The sequence below is a fragment of the Pogona vitticeps genome, chromosome 2, assembly GCF_051106095.1.
Source record: "Pogona vitticeps strain Pit_001003342236 chromosome 2, PviZW2.1, whole genome shotgun sequence".
Taxonomy (NCBI): Eukaryota; Metazoa; Chordata; class Lepidosauria; order Squamata; family Agamidae; genus Pogona; species Pogona vitticeps.
Genome location: NC_135784.1, coordinates 114,479,871 through 114,501,016, shown reverse-complemented (window position 1 = coordinate 114,501,016; position 21,146 = coordinate 114,479,871). Strand labels below are relative to the sequence as shown.

Here is a 21,146-nt window from a genome sequence, read left to right as displayed (position 1 = left end):
TAATGTATATTTCTATTTTTCCCCCTCCCCCTTTTTCTGTTCATGTGCATTTGCGAGTGCTGAATTTCGACTCTGCTCCTTGGGAAAGCCAAAGCAGGGGAAAAGCAAAGCATGTGGCCACTTGCAACTAACACAGCCACACCGATTCGAAGAGGCAATTCGTAGAAAATGCCAGGGAAGCTGGGCATGGGTGTGTGCGAGTGTGCTCGTCTCGCTTCTGTGTGAGAGAGGTTGTGGAAGGGACCTGGGAAGCTGCAGGCGTTTGGGCTTCCCCTAAAAACCCTTTGTGCCTTGCCTTGAAAGGGGGGGGGGGGAGAGAAGAGGCTTCTTGTAAATCCTGCGCCCAGACATGTGTAAGGAGGAGAATCAGAGGTAGGCAGCCTGCTGTGGGTGCCGAAGAGACCTGTTTACTCGCGGTCCCATGCTGTGCCATTAATTCACTCGGGAGAATCGCACCGGCATATGGCAAAGCGTTTTTCCAGCTGCCTTTTGGGGTGGCGGGAGAAATTAAGTACATGTGTTAATTCCTGCCATACTGCGTAAGAAAGGCTGCCGCCGGCGTGTCAAACATTCACCATTTGGAGAGGGAGGGAGGGAGGGAAAGGTGGGGATCAGTTTCCCTCAGGAGCAGGAATGAGGGATGATCAAATGTGGCGGGGGGGGGGCAGAAGAGCTAGCAGCATTTCAAGAATCTCTCTCTCTCTCCCCCACCCCTTAATCCTTAAATCAGCAAAGCTTGCATATAGCATGCTAATCCAAGTCTCCAGTGTTGGCAGTGGGTGATTTATTTGCCCTATTTTCTAAGTGGGGTTAACTCTGTGTATCACAGGGGATTGGGAAATACGGAGTAGGAGGCATGCTGTGGGTGGGGCTGAAGGGAAGCGCCTGGTTCGAGGTAGTGGTGATGAGTTTGGTTTGAAAGAAATAAACTTCAGGGTTTCATTGGTTTAGGACTTTCTTGCTTTCTGGAAGGAGCCCTGAAACCAGCCTTTACCATGTTAGTGCTCCATGTGAATACAACGGCCTTGGAACAAAGCGGTGTTAGCCACATTTTAAATAATTTTTTTTTAAAAATTACATTTTATTTTTGTGACGATCAGCTCTACAGTATCTGCCTTCCAATAGCACTGAGAGGCATGAAAATTGCTGATGCACATTATTGGTGGATTTGGAGGTTTGGATCTCGAGAGTAACTGGTCTGAGATGCGGAAATGGTCAAAAGTCTTACCCCAAACTGCTTTCACAGGCTGTGGCTGAAATCTTGCACACAGTCTACCTCAATCCCTCTGAAGTCAAGGGCCTCTTAAGTGGTTTAACTGCATACTGAGTTGCCAGTGTATTTACATCCATCCATGTATTTAGCCTTTGGATGCAGCAAGAGCAATCTAACGCCCAGGTGAAGGTTTTGTTGGCATAGTAGTGGATGTTGCGTATAGGTATGAGGCATCTGATTCTAAAGCGCCACATTAAAAACTTGCTAACTCTCTGTATTCCACACACATGACATAATTCTGACTTGCTCCGAAATAATCCTAAAAATATTCCTACTTACTTCACATTCAGAACTTCTGGCTGTTATTTATAGGTTCCCCCCCCTCTTTGTTTATGCGCCATCAGGTGTTTCTTCTTGGTGAAATGGCTTATACGTGGTTTTCATTAGATTTCCTCACTAGCTGAGTTTGTTGCTCATGTCGAATAGGTTTGAGTTCTGAGGACATCTGTGGGTGGTGATCTTTCTGCAGCGGGAGTCAAGAAATTGTTTTCCAAGATTCGTTTTGAACTGCTAATGGAAATGGCCACTTGTTTCTACTAATTGTGGCACATTTCATTATGACAAGTCGCTTGGAGCCATTTTTCTCCTCTTCCCTAAGCTTTTCATAGCAAGTCTGGAGGTAATTCTTTAGTCCCAGATCAAATATATCACTCAGTAAAACTTGGGCGGTTTCAGGGTCCTGGGAATGGCCACACCATTTCTATAAAATTGGCAGTTGTATTACTGTTCTTATGGAAAGAGGTCTGGAATATATCTGGAGAATTACACTATATCATTGTTTCACATATTTCCCGAGAGAAATGCCCCCTGTTTGCATAGCAACAGCACTCTAATAGCTGAATTTTACACCATACTGTTGGTTGCATTAATGGTTTGGCTTTCGTTTTTTACTAGGAAGGAAGTGGTTGGAGAGGAAACCTCACCACCCTATTAAACAATTTTTAAAATCATCATAATCATCATCATGTGCCATCGATTCTACTTATGATGACCTTTACCAAGGTTTTCTAGGGAGAGAATATTCAGAAGTGGTTTACTATCCCCTTCTTCTGGGGCACTCTGGGAGTGTGCAGCTTGCCCAAGGCCACACAGGCTGGCTCTTCTCCCAGGACATCCAGTGGGGAATTGAACTCTCAACCTCTGGCTCTGTAGCCAGATATCTAAACCACTAAGGTAATTTTTTTAAAAAAAGGAAAAACTTTCCTCCCTCAGAATTCTGCAACTCCTGCAATAGAAAGAAAGATACTTCTCTTTTATATGAGCCAAAAGCTAGACAACAATTCAGCTGAGCACAGGACTGACACAGTGACAAAAGTGGTCAGAAGCACAGCAGATTTGCCACTCACTCCTCTTGCACAGGTGCTTTGCCAATCTGCAGCTCTCCAGCACCAAGAATTTCCTGAATGTGAGCCACAGAGGAAAATACGGCTCTGTACAGATAGTAGAGTGCTGCTCAGTGTAGCTCCAAGCTTCATCTTCCATAATGGGAGGTGCTGATAATGAGGTGTGTTGGGCACTGCTAGAGCTGAAGCAGTGGGGCATTGCCTCTTCCTTCTTCCTAAACTCTCTACAGAACTGTGTTTGATTTTCTCGAAAAGCTCCTTCCCTTTCTTTGCCTTGCATTGGTGATAGCCCGGCCACTGGGAGGTGGAGCTGCCATTGAAGTGACCAGTGCTTTGCTTCCTACCTGAGCTGGCAGGAGAGCTTCAACTGGTCTTGTCTCAGCACAAAGATTTGATCTTCCTATGAGTACGAGGGTTAGTCCTTCAAAAGTGTCAGTCCCTATAATTTCATGCCCAACAAATAGAGCCAGTTTCTGTGAAGTGGACTTTTAAAAAAAAGCAGTGTCACTCCTTGTTGTCAGACTGCTGCCACACACAATATAGGCAAAAAACAATGAATGGAATACTTACTTAGGCTTTCATTTCTGCCACTTGGTAAAGAAGAAGTAACTCGTGATTTCTATCAAAGAGAACGTCTGGAATTTCACCTTTCCTAGCACCATGTGAAACAATAGTGTCTGTTTCTTTGTGTTTTGTCTTTTTGTGTCTGCTGTTCCTCCCCACCCCAAAGAATTACTTGGGATAATGTTAGGTTTGGGGCCTTATGGAAAATGCCAAATTGGGAGAAGGAGGTAGCTATGGCAAAAACAAAAATACCGAGGAAACATTGCAAGAAAGGAACCGAGGTACAGTTTTTTGCTCATGGGCTGCCCCTGCCTTGAGACACTGCCTTGGGAAACTGAATGAAATGTCCCTCTGCCCATTTCTCAACCCACGAGGTGTGGGGAGAATTCTGAGGTACCATCTTTGCATAAGTGGATGGCATCCGGTCATGAAAATTATTTACACAATATAATTTAGGTCATACTTGCTGATGAGTAACCAGAAGGCAGAAGGGAGGAAACAGTCTTTGTGGAATACGTATATACTGGCTTACTTTTTAGGCCACAACGCTTGACATTTTTGTTTCAGGGTAGAACCATTTGTATACTTGTGCAGAAGATCATGCACTAAGTAAGGCCTGTGTGCACATCTCCTTCTGAAAAACCAGCTTGCCAATATACTAATTTCCGAAGCCAAAGGTATTCCAATCCATTAGTAGCTCTAGAATAGTGATTCCCAACCTTTTTAAGTCACAGCCCCCTTTTATAATAGTCATGTAACACCTGCAGTACTCTGTGCCGTGTTTGCATAAAAAGCCATTTTAATTGAGTAAAGTCATCCCTTCTCAGAAAGTAGAGGTTTCTTTCTCCTCCAGAGGATCTATTTCTCGTACATACATGCACGCACACACTAACTTTAATATCCCAATCTAAAAGGTCAAATTAGAAATTATTGGACAACGGCTACAACACCTATAAGGAGACCTGTGAACATCCCAGAAAACACTGCAACTCCTGACCCCCAGGTTGGAAAACACTGTTCCAGAGGTACAAAATGGATATTTCTGTGCAGATATGTGACTTCAGCAAATTTCTTTCCCATTCTTAAGCACAGGTATCAACTTAAAAAGTAAAAGTCAAAATGTCCACTGTGGATGTATCTAAGCACAAGTAGCTGGTTAAATTTGGTTCTAAATTTTTGCCAGTGCGGGCACTGGACACTTTCTACAGTGACAGGAAGGACAAGCACTTGGAAATCTTACTCTTTGGAGTACAACTAGCAGAATTCCCCAGCCAGCATGGTCAAATAAATAACACATCCAGGCTGTGATAAGTCTTCTGTCTATGCCTTTTCTTTTGTCAATATTAGTGTTGCCTTTTCTTTGATCTTTGCAAATATTTGCCTGTTTTTATCAACTCTTAAGCAGGTTTTCTCACTTTGTGTAGTACAATCTACCGATGCATCTTTAATATCTGTTCATTTTTTTGGATTAGGACCCTGCCTCCATCCTGATGATGGACCTATCTACCTAGTAAAATATATAAGGGGACTATCCTTGTAAACTGAATCTTGGTGCACCAGATTGCACAGATTTAGAACAGTGCTAGAGAGAGTAAAGTCAATCCATTTGTTCATCTCTCGATTTCTAGAATCGTAACTCTAGCCTGAACTAATACATTTAATAGCCTCCTGTTCTAATAAATTATTGTGGTTAGATGCATGGTCATTAAGGTGAAGGAGTATCTCAGTATTCCCCTGCTACAATCTTCAAAGTACTTACTTGGGCCAGATATGCTGATGCTGACAGAATTAATTTGAACTCTACTGACAGTTAACTTAATTCAAGTGCCAGATCCAAATGGTGGATAATTTTTCATTTCATTTTACTGTATTCCACTTTGAACAGAAAGTATTCCTCTTTGTAGTTAAGTGCTCTTCTGTCAGTAATGTAACTTGCTTATATGTGTATTTAGTTTGCTGCATTTCCAAAGTTTTCTTGCTTGGGAGCACCTTTGGATGGAAAACATTCTAACTAAAAGTTGTGCAGTGAAAATTTTTTTCATTCAGACGTGTTTATTCTGGGGGTTATGGACATGGTGGAGGGTGGGCACCACCTCAGGCTTCATTCCTGATTCATAATATGCACTAGAACAGAGGTAAAATACATATAACACTTCTACAAGTATGACTAACACTTCCCTCCTCAAATCACTGCCCCTTGCCTACAGCAGTTACTGAGATTTATACAACGACTTTTCTGTTTTATGGAATCCACATGGACTAAATCAGATTTTTTTTATCACTGTGTTGATCTGATATTTGTTCCTCTCCATGGAACAATAATAACTGCTCGATTCTTCCCTTACGTCAATGGTTCCCAAGTTTGGGTCCCCAGATATTCTTGACTACAACTCCCAAAAATCCTGGCTGGCACAGTATATGGTGAAGTCTTCTGAAAGTTTTAGTCTAAGGACATCTGGGGACCCAAGGCTGGGTACCACTACTGTAGGATTAAATCACATACAACTTTTCCACTAAGATATGAACTTTTAACTATAAAACGCTGTTAATCCATCCTCTGTTTGATAAGATAAATAGGAATTAAGCAAAATATCAAATCCATTTTTAGTTCCATTCATGATATTTCCAAAAAAGCTTGACTATGTTACCGAAAGGCCACCATGCATGTAAACAAATCCCAGTCCTCATGTTTGCTCTGGGAGAACCCATTTCCCATTTTGGATTTTTTTTTCCGTGTACATCAGTCCACTAAAATCTCTCAGACTAAAGCTAGTGTTAAAGTCCAGCAGGGTCCTCATCAAGCCAGAAATTACAGAACAGGAGGTGGGGGAGGTAGGGTGCAGAATCAGTGAGGAAGTCCCAAAAATCATGGCTAGCTGTAGGGTCCACACTTCTGTTCTTTAAAGCAAATTCCAAAATGGAGTCTACAGTTTTGTAGAATCAGCATAGGATGACAGGTTTCAGGTTTCACTCCAGTCAATGTAGGTTGGATTCTCCTTCTCAGTCTTGTGGACAAAGGGCTGGCAGTTGTTCAGCTCATCCCCCCACCGTGCCACTGCCTATATAGAAACATATAAGTTTCTTTTCAGTTTTCTATCAGCCTTTGCAGTAAAAACAAGCATTCTCTTATCTTGTATGATATCTCTTAAATTCTGCAAAGATAACAGGATGGAAAAATTATCGGGCTTTTGATTTTCATTTGGTATAGCTGTCATGTACATGTCATATTTTTAAAGCAGATGCTAATTCAGGTTCAAAAGAACATGAAGATATACTTATGCCATCCAGAATAGACCTTTGGTCTAGATGGGGTGGGTGGGTATAAATCTAATAAAATAAAGAAATAAAAATAAATTATACTGCAATACAGATACAGTACACAGTACTGTATACTAGAACACTGTTTTACATAGTTGTGTGGATTGAACCCATGGATCACAGCATGGGCATCAGAATGCTGCTATCGCCGTTCAGTAATTCTGACCTAACTTTAGTTGATAACAGCATGTGTGTTTTTTTCCAAAATGTAGTCTTCGGAAGTAATTCATCCCGCCCATCATGTTTGTCTCAATCATGTTTGAGTAGTTTATACTACAGTCCTAAATTTGCTGCTTGTAGTAGTCTGATGAATTTACCGACAAGATCTTTTAATACTAGTACAGTTTAATTCCAGGTATATCGGATAGCTCAGTGAGTTGGGTACCTGGCTAACGAGCCAAAGACTGGGAGTTTGATTCCCTGCTTTGCTTTGTAGGAGAATAGCTATCTTATATAGCAAGCTGTAATCCACTTCTAATTCGTATTTAGAGAATCCTAAGAAGGGTCAACATAAATTGGAATTGTCTTGACAGAATATAATCATAAATCTTATACTTGTTTTCTTAATCTTTTTATTTTAAAATATGTACAAGAATTTACAAGAATCTCAGACTGCATTAGTAAAGGTAAAGGTTCCCCTTGACAATTTTGTCCAGTCGTGTCCAACTCTAGGCGGTGGTGCTCATCTCCGTTTCCAAGACATACAGCTAGTGTTTGTCTGCAGACAATCCTCCGTGGTCACGTGGCCAGCGTGACTAGACATGAAACGCCGTTTACCTGCCCGCCGATGTGGTACCTATTTGTCTACTCACATTTTTGCATTTTGCATGCTTTCAAACTGCTAGGTTGGCGGAAGCTGGGACAAGCGACAGGCGCTCACTCCATCACATGGATTCGATCTTACGACTGCTTGTCTTCTAACCTTGCGGCACGGAGGCTTCTGCGGTTTAACCCACAGTGCCACCACATTAGTAAACAGAGGACTAAAGATACTGTTGGGTATGCATATAAAGTACACACATAATTTGCTCTTGGTTCCTTGGACACTTAGCAGCATGACTAGTGGACCATGGCTTCAAAGGGACATAAATCTCAGGGAACCAAAGGGCACCATAAATCAGTGGTAGTATCCTCTTGTGCTTTACCATGTGTGGAGGTAATGCAGCAGAAGTGGCCATATCTGTTTAAAAAGATGCTGACTTGGCCACTGCCTTGCGGACCACATTTTCTTCCACAAAAACACCTAGAATAATACTTCTTAACAGAGAGGAAATGGTTCTACCCTGATAGATAATGGCACCATGGGAGTGGAAGAAAGGACCTGCTACAGCATCTTTCCTATACATAATCAGTACAGAGTTTTGCTGTGTTTGAACCAGGGCTGTCACAGGCTGTGTTTTTTGTACACCATGTCTACAAACAAAAAAATTATTTTTCTGCAGTGGATTGACCAAAACACTACAAGTTATAGTTTGTGTAGACTTCGGTGGGAACCTTTCTGTTAAGTGGTCTGTTGGAAAAATAGATCAATAAAATTATGTCTGTATGAATTTCATTACATTCTGCCTAATGTAATGAAACACCTAGTAACAAGGCAATCCTATGTAAACACCATTTCCTTATATTGTCTCAGTCAGTGTTATTGATAGATGAATTCTACTGTAGATATGGCAGTATGGAGTGGATAAAATCTATAGTTCTTTGCATCAGATTTGTGAGGCTACTTGTACATTTTGGTAAGTTTATATCCAAAACAATTTGAATAAAAATCTAAACCACTCACATGGGCCAAATTCAGTATGTGTAGCTATTCCCACGATGGATAGGATCAAGTTGGACTTTTCTGCTGCACAGCTGTTGAAGTTGAAGTGTCTGACAAAAGAGATGGGATCTCTTCCTTCTACAAATCAAGCAGCAGTTACAAGAATTCTCTTTAGTCAGTGCTATGGCTACTCGCTCCTATTATTTTTCTGTCTTGTGGCTCCTCATTCTCTTTTCTTTTGCATCATGTTGTCTATTGCATGTAAAGCTGAAGCTACCCCTCCAGCTCATCATATGCCTCTGCTTTTCTGCCCCCAGACCTGTCTACCAAATCCAGCTAGGTTTAATTCCAAACAGCTGGTGTGAGTGACAGCCACACTGCATAGCTTGCTCTTTCAGACTCACTGCAATCCAGTCAAAGGATAACCCATCTCCCACTAATTTCTTCAGTTCCAGCCCCTTGTATTTCATCCACTTTCTCCATGCATTCCAACCTGGATTTCTGCCTTCCTTTCATTTGGAATAGCAGCCCTTCAGCAAAGATGGATCATGTGGAGCTTTCCTACATGGTTGTAGGCCAAGCTCAGCCAGAAACACCTCAAAGAAATCTTCCACCCTCATGTCACCCTAACTAAGTAAGAGGAACATCACAGCTTGCAGGTTAATTCTCAGTTTGGGAGGATATTTATTCCCACATAACTTCCACTCACACTCTTCTTCTTTTACTTTTTCTTGGTTAAAAATGCCAAATTTCTTGGCATGCTGAGAAAGAATTATTGTGATGTTGAAAGCTCACTCAGTCTCCAGGTTCTGAAATAGAAAGAAAAATAAATAAATAATATCTGGGGGAATTAGGGATGTAGATAACAGGGATGAGATGAAGAATAAACTCTCCAGTTTACCTTTCAAATAAGTTAAGCCAGACAGTTTTAAAGAGGAATCTCAAATATATTTGTGAACTGAAATCAGCCATATTGTTTAGTAAATGACAGCATTTGTTAAGGAATATTGTGCATGGAATGAGGGGAGTTAAGGAGGAACCCCAGTCATGTTGTCCATTTGACTTGGGTGCACCTCCAGGGGCAGACATTGGACACACCTCCAAGAGATAGGCAGGTTGTCCCCTCACAGAGGTAGTTCTTATTTTGTTTTCACATGTGAGAAGGAGAAATTTAAAAACAAACCATTTTGGAACTTATTTGCCAAAAAAAACTTGGACATGTTGTGAGAACGGCTGACGGTTGGATTCTAAAAGATCCCCTAGATGGAGAATTAGTAGAGGGAAAGGGCCCCAGAGGGAGACCACACCTGCAATACAAGGACATCTGCAAGCAGGATCTGAAGGCCTTAGGAATGGACCTCAACAGATAGGAAACCTTGACATCTGAGTGTTCAGCCTGGAGGCGGTGCAAGAAGGACCGCTCCCAATTTGAAGAGACACTTGTCCAGCAGGCCGAGGCAAAGAGGCAGTCCCGAAACCAATAAAATCAGGGAGCTGGACAGGGGACAGATTGTATTTGTCTTCAGTGTGGAAGGGATTGTCACTCTCGAATTGGCCTTCTCAGCCACACTAGACACTGTTCCAAGACCTCTATTCAGAGCACATTGCCATGGTCTCTTGAGACTGAAGGATGCCTATGGATGCCCCCCCCCCATTTAAAATTCCCTTATGGAAGTTGTGTTAGTGCAACTACCACCACCCCCTATTCTACATGAATACCTTGTATTTTGTACATAGACTTTGTATTTTACATATAATATTAAAGAATATGAAATTTTTATGCAAAATAGAAGAAATGTGTGGTCTTCCATGCAAAATACAAGTTTTTTTTTTGTTTGATTTTGGCAGTGCTGAAGCTGACATACACAAAGTGTTCTGCAGGAGCATAATTCAGTAATAGGTAGATTTTTTAGTGGGTGTCTCTCTTTTTCATGGAGACTGAGAAAAACTGTGACTCTCATTACATCCTTCATGGGAAGTGTGTAGAAGCAGGTTTCCCATTGGACTATGATATCTAATACAGTGGCCTAACGCAAGGCGGCGGCTGCACATCTCTGGTTCCCTTATGATTCCCTTAATCAGAATTAAGGGAACCTGGGTTTCTGTAAGGATACTCACTAGTGATAATGCTGGGGAAAGCAGAGCTGGTATCCTGCTATAAGCTCCCCTGGGAAATAGGTTCACTTTCTAGAGGAAGGGAAAGGGGCAGTAAAATAGACGGTGGTAAAGAAGCACCTTGAACTAATTTGGGACTTTGCTGAGTGCCAGGTTGAAGTCAAAACTAAGATCAGGTTGGCCTGGTTTCATCTACCATTATCTCTGGCTTTGCCTTCCATTGGATCCTCTGACTGCTGTCTGGTATGTTAATGCATCTCAGTTTAGAATGCCCATTGCCACTGTGCTTAATGCTTTCTTCTAACTATTGAGATTTTTCTGCCATCTAGGCAGATAAGAATTGAGAGAGATTTCCCTGATACATGTACTGCTGAGAGATGGAACTGATGATACTATGGTCTAAGAAATTTTCCTTTATTTATAGGAATTTCAGTCCATTCAAGTAAATCTCTGTTAGCCATCAAAACAAAATAAGCATTGATGGTATCAGTTATAGTGGCCTTAAAACTTCTTGCACCTCTTTCACCAATATTATTTATTTAAATATTTTTGCCCAGCATTTCTCTTTAAAAGGATCCAAGGTGGTTTACATAATTAAAAAATACAATATTTAAAAGCTAAAAGCAGTAAGTATACAAATATTTAAAAAGAATTAAACATATAGTATATTAAAATTGGTAAATAAAATTCATCAGTACTAAAACAACATTTATTAGCAACAGAGTGGAACAATCCATTTAATATTCTTAAGAATGGAATGCTATAGCCAACCTATGTAGATGTCAATGTGCTGATGCAGGAAACTGGACCAAAGAAATGAGACCTTGGGCATTTGTGTTGATTGATTTTTTAAAAAACCATTTAAACTATGTTATATGTCTTAGAAAAAAAGAGCAGCTCTGGAAGATTGTCCATCTGGCCATTGTCATTTAAGGTTTTGATCTGCACAATCATTTATAGCCACTGTGGAATTTGCATGACGTTACATATTCATATGACTAGAATGTGCTAATAAGAGACTTGTTTTTTAATTGGAAAATATTTTAAAAAAATTATGTATTGGATTTTAAATATAAGCTTGGTAAGGTAAATCAATGGATATCTTGTGCATGTGTCATTGGTTCAATACGATGTCAAAAAGAAAAAACATCCCACCCAACACATGTGAATTTCTTCAGAGGATACTATAACCACTGTTGAAAAAGTATGCTTCCATAAGGGGTTAAATTGTTTTGAGTACTATTCTGTGTGAAATGGTGGAAGAAATTACCTCTGAGCAGTTGTATGTACTATCATTTCCAATCACCTTCAACAGGGATTGATCCATGCGCATGGCTTGCCCGGCCCCTACAGGCTAAAATGTTGGGAAACACACAGAACAGGATCCAGGAGGTGCCTACAGCAAACAATACTGCAGACAGCTTCATTTGTATTTTTTTTCCCTTTGGTCAAATTGGTATCTTCTATATTTGCTGTGTCCTGCTTGCTGATGAAGGCAATAAGCCTGCAGTTCAAAAGTTCATATGGCATATTAAAAAAAAGGTCCCTCAACTTTCTCTTCTAATATTGCTTTATTATTAGTATTGCAGCTCTTCTTTTGATCACAGAGAACAGAAGAAAAGGTCATGTTTTAAGGTCTAGATGCTATCGTTCCCACTGATACATAGTTTATTTATTTATTTATTTATTTATTTGATTTATATGCCGCCCACTCTACCCAAAGGTCTCTGGGCGGCTCACAACAACCAAAATTCAATGCAGTAAAACAAAATGATTAAAATACAGTTAAAATACAATTAAAATACAATTAAAAAATACAATTAAAATTACCATCATTAAGACCCACAGTTAATGTTATTTCAATTAAAAGCCTTCTGGAACAGGAAGGTTTTGACCTGGCGCCGAAATATCATCAGTGTCGGCGCCAGGCGAATTTCAGTTGGGAGGGCGTTCCATAGTCTGGGGGCAGCTGCTGAGAAGGCCCTTTGTCTACAAGCCATCCCTCTTACCTCCTTGAGGGATGGCTCTTTCAAAAGGGCCCCCTGGCAAGATCTTAACAGCCTGGTAGGCTCATATGGAAGGAGGCGGTCCTTCAAGTATCCAGGGCCCAAGCCGTTTAGGGCTTTATATGTCAAAACAAGCACTTTGAATTGGGCCCGGACAGCAACTGGTAACCAGTGTAAATTATACAGAATCGGCTTGATGTGCTCTCTGGCGGCCCCACCACTCACCAGCCGCGCAGCTCGATTCTGGACCAGTTGCAGTCGCCGGACCGTCTTCAAAGGCAGCCCCACGTAGAGCGCATTGCAATAATCAATACGAGATGTTACCAGTGCATGTGTAACTGTCATGAGACTCCGCTCGTCCAGGTAGGGCCGTAGCTGGTATAATATCCGCAGCTGAATGAAGGCGCCTCTGGCCACCGAGTCCACCTGGGCTTCCAGTGTTAGACTGGGGTCCAGGAGCACCCCCAAGCTGCGGACCCTGTCCCTTAGGGGGAGTGTAACCCCATTCAGGACAGGGAAGTGGCCCTCCAACCTGTCCGGCGAAGCACCCACTAACAGCACTTCCGTCTTGTCTGGATTGAGTTTCAATTTATTAACCCTCATCCAGTCCATTATCAGGTCCAGACACGAGTTCAGCACAGAAACCGCCTCACCTGGATTGGTGGAAAACGAGAGGTAGAGCTGAGTGTCGTCAGCATATTGCTGACTCCTCAGCCCAAACCTCCTGATGACCTCTCCCAGCGGTTTCATGTAGATGTTAAACAGCATGGGGGACAGTATCGAGCCCTGAGGAACCCCATGACATAAATGCCATGGGGCAGAGCAACTGTCCCCCAGCACCACCCTCTGGATACGGTCAGCTAGGAAGGAGCGGAACCACCGTAAAACAGTGCCCCCAACTCCTAACCCAGCCAGCCTATCCAGAAGGACACCATGGTCAATGGTGTCGAAAGCTGCTGAGAGGTCCAGGAGTATCAACAGGGTCACACTCCCCCTGTCTCTCTCCCGGCAAAGGTCATCATACAGGGCGACCAAGGCTGTCTCTGTACCAAAACCCGGCCTGAAACCCGATTGAAATGGATCCAGAAAATCCGTTTCATCCAGCAGCGCCTGGAGTTGCCCGGCCACAACCCGCTCCAACACCTTGCCCAAATAAGTTGGCTGAATCCAAGTCACTATTTAACAAATAGAAATTATGAGGACTGTGCACTGACCTGAAGATTTTGTTTGGAAACTTTGGAAAATAACCTTCGTGACTTTTTATTGTAACACAGCCTCTTTCTCTCCTTCAAGTCTGGGGGTGGGGGGAATGAGCTGAATACTTCAACTCAACATTACAGAATTCAAATATTTCAGTGATTTGCTATTGCTGGAAATCCATGTTGGATCTGGTTATCAGAATATACCTGATGGTATTAAAGAGTAGGAACATAATGACTACTTAGCAATGTTTTTATCCTGACATTTGTTGACATTTCACCCCCACTCTGGGACCCCTTTGGAGACTGAGAGACTTCCTGGAATGGCACTGAAAAAAGAAAGTTGGGATTTTGACTCCCTTCTTGCTAATTTCCTACACAAGATTAGGTCTGACAATCTTGCACAGCTTGTGCCTGAGGTTATCCTGTGCAGTATTTTCATATATTTCTGCTGCTCTTCTCAATTTCGGGCTCATAAACTGTTCAGTTTCAAGTGGTTGTGTAGTCAGTGTAAGTGGCTGAAATTGATAGGTGCTGACAAGGAATTTTGCAGGAAATGCCATCAGTCATGGGCACTAGCTATTGACTGGAATCAGAGTGGATTTGATTTTAAACAAATTGGTTTAAATCATGTTTTAAATGGGAAAAATGGATTTTTAATGATTTAAATATTTTTTTTTAAATTTAAACTCTGATTTAAATATTTTTTTTAATCATTTATTTTCCTCCACCCTGGAAGAAACTCAGGACATTTTGCTGGCTGAAAATCTCAGGGGAGAGAAGAAAAAATAGTTAAAAATTCCAAAGAAAGCCGTGGGAGCAAGAAGCATCTAGGTTCATAACCCTGATGAGTGTGGTAGAAAGGCTGGAGGCATTTCATTGGACGTTTGGTATAATTAGAGTGCTGGATTTGGGGGATTGTCAAGTCCTCCTATTCACCCACGAGGCTGAGTAGATAGCTTTAACTAGACATTGTCCCTCCGTGCTGCTGAGGTTTGGAGTTGTAAATGGTGGAGGCCACATATACCTCTTAATCCACCTCTCTGTCTGGAAACAGAGCCAGATCAAAGGGTAACAATGTTGAAAAATGAATCTTCAAAACTTGTAGAAAATCACAATCCTAAATACATGGAGATCCCTCATGAGAAACCTCAGGAGCTCACTTCAGACCTCTTGTCCTCCGTGTGTAGAGGAACCATGAAACCAGATGGAAGAGAGCGTAGGGCCAGTACGTTTTCCCCTACCTGCAGTAAAGTGTACCTCCTTTAATACTTTAATAAGGACTGAATGGGGGCTTCTTAATTTTGGAACAAGCACACTCTGATATGCTTGGCATATAATATGCAATGCTTAGCAAGAAAAGAAGATTAAAGATTAAAGGAATAGACTATATCAGCTTATGCAACTTTAAAAAGTTTTCTTGTTCTTTTTTTTCTATCATATCAGAGCAACTTGTAACTCACCTTTTATTAAGTTATGCTAGGACTGCCAGAGGTAAAATTAAGTTGGCTCAGGGCTCCAGCGTCTGCCAGCTGACATATTGTTGCACTCTGCTTTGCCTCGGAAGATCTTAAGGTCAGGAGAAAGCTTCCCACTTCCTAAGGCAATATAACCCACGGGTAAAGGATGCAGGTAAAGAATGGAGGTTTGTGCCAGGCAAGGTTTTTATAGTTCATACTTTGCTGTGTCCTGAGGGGGGAAAAAAAAGAGATGCCATGCAGGAAGAGACTTTTGATCATGGTCTTCACTTCAAGTGTGCTTTCCTTTTGCTTACAAGCACAGTTTGTACTCGTGGGCGGGCAGTCGTCCACCCACAGATTAGAACTGAATGAAAAGCAATTTCTGGTTCTAGAGAGGAACCATGGACTTATGATAAAAGGACTGAAGGACGAGACTGATAAAAGGGTAAAACAAAGCCCTACTGGAAGCCCTTTGAATGGTGGCGAAGTTCAGATTCAAAGCCTCCTGCGTTTATGTAAGGGTGTTCAACACAGGAGGGGGATTGTGGCTCAGCCCCTTTACTATTTTGTGTCAATTCCTCTCTTGTATTACATGTGGAAAATATACACACCAAGTTAATTTCAGCCAAGATTTTTGTAAGAAACAAACTTGCAATATTAAACTACTGTACACCCATCCACCCACCCTCGGTATGGTTGCTCCAAAAAAAAAAAGCACCCCTGACCCCACATATCTGAGGCTAATAGATTACAAAATGTGCCATAGGTTCCACAGAAAAATGAGCCCTCAGACATCTCTTTTTAAAAAATTCGATACACATACTCTTAAATGCCCTTTTGGGAAATTGCTGTCAGCAGTATGAGCACCGAAAGCTGTCTCAGGGGCAGAAGCGGTGTCAGCACAAACAGCTAGCAATGGTTTGGACTGGAGGTAAATTCTTTATGCAACTTGACTGAAAAACTAACTGAAACATAGCTGTAAACACATCTGTTAAGAAACGGGATACAGCGAGACCATCCAGTGTAGAAAAAAAAAACAAAAACCAAGATAATAACATGAAAAGCTTTTTTGTCTGACTTTGGGAATAAAATAATTGTCAGGTGAATATGTACACTGTCGAAGTTCAGACTAAATTTCAGGTTTTGGGGGTCTGAAAATATTATATAACAAGTCTCTGAGCTTTGAACAAACTATTTTACCCTGCATCATTTTGTTCTCCTTTTGTAGCCATGCTGTTTCATTTTTTTTTAAAAAAACACACAATTAGAAAAAGAATGGAATCAGGACATACAAGGATCAGAGAGGTAGGAGATAGTAATATAAATGTATTCAGAGGAGACCGATATTCCAGTAGCTGATCAGAGGACACCTCATGTCGCTAGCACTGAGCCAGCACAATATCTTGGATGAGGCAACCACTGGAAGTCCTCTGTAAAGATGGAGTGCACGTAGGATTAATGCCGCATTTAAAAGAAAATTGCTGTAAACTCTTTTAAAAACTTAGGTAAAGGTTCCCCTTGACCTTTTAGTCAATCGTGTTCGACTCTAGGAGGCGGTGCTCATCTCTGTTTCCAAGCCGTAGAGCCAGCGCTTGTCCAAAGACAGTTTCTGTTGTCACATGGCCAGCGCGGCTATACACAGAACACTGTTTACCTTCCCACCGAGGTGGTACCTATTTATCTACTCACATTTACATGCTTTCGAACTGCTAGGTTGGCGAGGAAGCTGGGACAAAGCGACAGGAGCTCACTCCGTCGCGTGGATTCGATCTTATGACTGCTGAGCTTCTGACCCTGCAGCACAAAAAGGTTTCTGCGGTTTAGCCCGCAGCGCCACCATGTCCCACGATTTGAAAACCTACTTCACGGCAATCTATTGATCTCCCAGCAAAAGGCTACTGCATGCCTCCATAGCCCTGTGTGGCCTTTTATGTGGTTCCTTTTGTGGAAAAGGGCATGATAGAAATAAAGTAAATGTAGATACATAAATGCTGCAGCTCCCTTTTCTCTTCTCCTTTTGCTTCCACCAAGTGAGTGGGTTTTGTAGAAGGAGATGCCCCATTCAACTGTGTGCTTCTGTCCCATATGATCAACCAGTGAGCTGTGAAATGACAGCTTCTCAATGAAAAGCCAGCTTCCTCCTAGACAGGAAAAAATATCAAATACCTTCCTGTTTCCATTGACCCCATCCTGAGCAACAAGATCTTCCTTTTCTCTTGGGTATCCTTATATCTTTGGTAGCTCTTTGCCCTGATTTTCGGTTTCTACCAGAATTTCTCCTGTTTTTCCTTGCCTCACTGCTGATGCTGACCATGTGCCAGTCCTTACACACACCCTTGTTGGTGCTGATACAGATTGGATTGGAGGGACATGGCAGGTGAACAGGCAGCAGCAACAAAAATTGAGTATTGGCAATAGGGCAGCTCCCGAGAAAGTGCATATAGGACTGCATCCTCTCTTTTACCCAATGAACTCCATAAAACCTCTGAGCACACACGGATAGGAGTGTGCTGTTAATCTAATGGATATACTGTGTTCAAACAAATTCATAGCTTTTATTGGAAAATTTATATTGTTTGAAAATTCTGTATATGTTTGTAGATGTTTGAATTCATGGACACAGTCATGGTAGCATTTTGCCCTATCTTTTGTCCCACAACATAAAATCTAAAGAAATTTCTTTAAATTAGGACAAGGGGAAATTTAATTAAACACTGAAAAGAACTTTTGGATGCTACGGCTAACAGTGGGAACCCTCTGCATCAGAGGGTGATGGGCTTTCCTTTAAAGGTTTTCAATCTGAATCAGGATAGGCATAAAAGCAGGTTTCATGCACGGACTAGATCATCTTTGAAGTACCTTTCATCTCAGTGACCTTATGGCTAATAAAATTTCTTATGCATAAAGCCTAAGATTTCACATGATGCTGTTTTTTTAAAAAAATGACATTATAAAAATGCTAATGGGATTTAGTTTTAAAAGGTTTTAGTTTTGAGGGCACAGCAGTCTTCAGTATCATTTAAATAATACATACTCTTACCCAAAGTAAACACCTGTGTAGATTCAACGTAAATGTAAAAAAGAATAGTGATGTTTGCTGAAAAGATGTGGGGTGTCTTCTGCTTGCCACTGGTAATAGGTGGTTGGCCATGAGAAAACTGAAATGTATTCCAGGCGATGCTTTTGGTGAGTAGAATGACAGATGGGGGAATAGGCCTTCCTGTGTCTCAAGTGACCTTGCAGACCTTGGGGGGTTGCAGTCTGTGGGTGTGTTCCTAGGTCCAGCTGGAGCCTCACACTCTGGTTTTAGTGGCATCCATGGACAATGTTGCATATTGAAAGCTGTTCAATGTTCAAACTGTTCCTCTTCCTGCAGATGTCAAGTCTAGGCATGGAGGTATGGGCCTTTGTGACATTTCAGTGGGGCTACTGTCGTATGCTCTGTGGGGCCTTACCGCTGAAAAGAGCAATTTGTTCAGGACACTGGAGCCAGACTGTGTCTGGTTACAGGGCACCTAACTGCCTTATATCAGTTACTGGTCCTTGAAATTGAGGATTATTGTAGTGTGCTTTTTAGACCTGCCTTTAAAGCTATGCATTCTTTTATGCTTATTTTCATTAACTAAATTTTAGCAACTAAAGAATCTTTGTGATGATTTCTGGTTTTTTCTTCTTCTTTGAAATATGCAGCATGCATAGAAAAAATACAGATATCTGAGGCAAGAGTTATCTCATTCCGCTTTTGGTCTCGGGAGGCACAAAATGGGCATTTTCATTCCAAATGGCAAATCAAATGTTTTTTCCCCCAATTTCCTATCTTCTACTGACAGTTAAAGACCTCCTCCCACCCCACATCTAAGGATTACCTTTAGTTTGGCCATTGATTTCCTTTTCTTCACCAGTGTTTGTCTTTCTTCCTGTTTATTTTAATTGCCTGTTTTTATTGACTTCTTTTTGTTTGTTTATTTTACAATCAAAACATTTTAGCAGAATGTTTTACTATGATTGTATATTTTCCTCCCATTTAATAAAACAAATAATTGAAAGCATATGGGATGGTTCCATAAAGAAACTCAAAATATTTTTGGCAAAAGAAGAGAAGCATATTTAAAAGATAATGTGTGAGTCTGATGTCATTAAAATTAATTGCGCTGAATGGTGGCTTGAGAGATGTGAGGGTTGGGTTGTGTTTTTTTAGTGGAAAGGCCTTTTTTATTTATTACCTTTCTAAACTGCATAACAACTGAATTTGCCTGAGCAAACTATTAATTGAAAGCATCTCTTTTAAATGTCATGACTATAGTGTGTAACACAACCTGTACATCATCTCTCAATATTCAAATCATTGCCTATTTTGAACTATCCCTCCCAAAATTTCCTGGCAGTTGTGGTCCTAACAGCTGACATCCTGTTGTGCAACTCTGCCGTGTAAATGGTGATTTATGTCATTGTCTTTATTTACATTTAAATTTAATTTTAAACTTCCTATCTTCCTTTCTGAGGCTCCCTAGGAATGCCTTTTGTTCTGGGGGAACCTTTAGGGGTCTTGAAACAGTGGGGGAGAGGAAGCCTTTAACATCAGAAAATCACTCTTGGGTTGCAGATGGTGGGCCTGACCCAGAAGCAGGACTGGCAGTGGCAGTTTTCCTATTTTAAAAGTTCGTTTCCCCCCCCCCCCCCGAACCCAAGGCTGTCAAAAGGGAGGAGTTCCTGGTGCTACCCAAGGAAACCACTTGAATATGCAGAGGTGAGGTGAGAGGAGGTGAGAAGGTTGGAGAAAAAGTGGTGGGTTCTCTACCAGCAGAGGAAGCGACAGGGGCGAGCAGCCCCACAACATGGCATAGCCAACATCAGTTGACCAGCTCTCCTCCTCCTATCTCACCTCCCACCATATCTCGCTACTCCTGTGAGCCCAGCCATGTCAAGATAGACTTTGGCTGTGCCTTCAAGGAGGACTACCACATATAAGGAGTGGCTGCTGCAGACTAAGTAACACAGTATGTGCATAGCAGATTATATTGCTTAGTAGCCTATAAGTTACCTTTGCAAGGCTGTGCATTGCAGCTCTAGTGCCTCAAGAGCATCTGAGTTCAGCCACCTCTGAGGCTGGAGACAGAACTTCACCACCTTGCAATGATCTGTTCTCAGACCTGTGTTTTCCACACCCTTGCAAAAAAGGCCTGGGGCACTCACAGATGTCCGTGACAGAAAAAGAGGGGAAGTCCAGAATGTTGTGCGGGCGGATCAAAGGAAGCTGTACAGGATATAAACCCCCCCCTCACTGTTTCCCAAGCTCCCAGCAGGGTGGCAGGGAACATTTATGCTACCCCTGGTCTCAGTGACCTCCTCCTTCTCATTTGCACCACCAAAGGGATAAATATCAATAGAAACATAGAGGAAAATTGTCACAGACTGCCCTGCTAGCAGGAGTTGTATTACCACTTCTTCTTGTTGTTATAATGTTGCTTTTTTTGTTTGCAATCATGCCTCTCTGAAAAAGCAGTATAATTGTTAGTTCCAAGAGGGAGAGGGGGAGAACACTGAAATAAAATACAGGGAACTAATTCAGATTTCTGCACAAAGGAAATACAGTCGTGGTTCATCAGCTGTGCTAGATACTGGCATTATAATGAGGACAGTCAGGAGCATTTATTTTTGTAGTCATTAAAGGCATTGTTCCAGTCAGAAAATACATCAGTGAATTACACAGAAGTGCAATTATTGTACTTCTCATATAGAAAGAGTTTTTTCAATGAACAATATGGGACTTAATATGGTTGTAAAGCCCAAGCAAAGTGTGCTGCTTATATCCTGTCCCATAGTGGTTAAAAGCACTCTCTGGGTAATTTGCATTTTTAAAATTATGCAGGCTATACGATATTGTCCATCTTATGTTTGGTGATAGTAGACTTGGTGGAAGCCTTGATAATTATGGTAATCACTGTTATTCCAAGAATCAGTTCACATACAGAATGCTGAAAAAGATTGGGGGCATTGCATAGAGCAGTGGTCCCCAACCTTGGGCCTCCAGATGTTCTTCAACTACAATTCCCAGAAGCTTTCACCACCACCTTTGCTGGCCAGGATTTCTGGGAGTTGAAGTCCA

General features: G+C 41.6%; 1 protein-coding gene across 3 annotated transcripts in view; it reads left to right on the top strand.

Annotated features, from left to right (window-relative positions):
- KCNIP1 (potassium voltage-gated channel interacting protein 1) overlaps positions 1-21,146 on the top strand; it is a 716,798-nt gene that overhangs the window by 307,235 nt on the left and 388,417 nt on the right. The window lies entirely within an intron of this gene.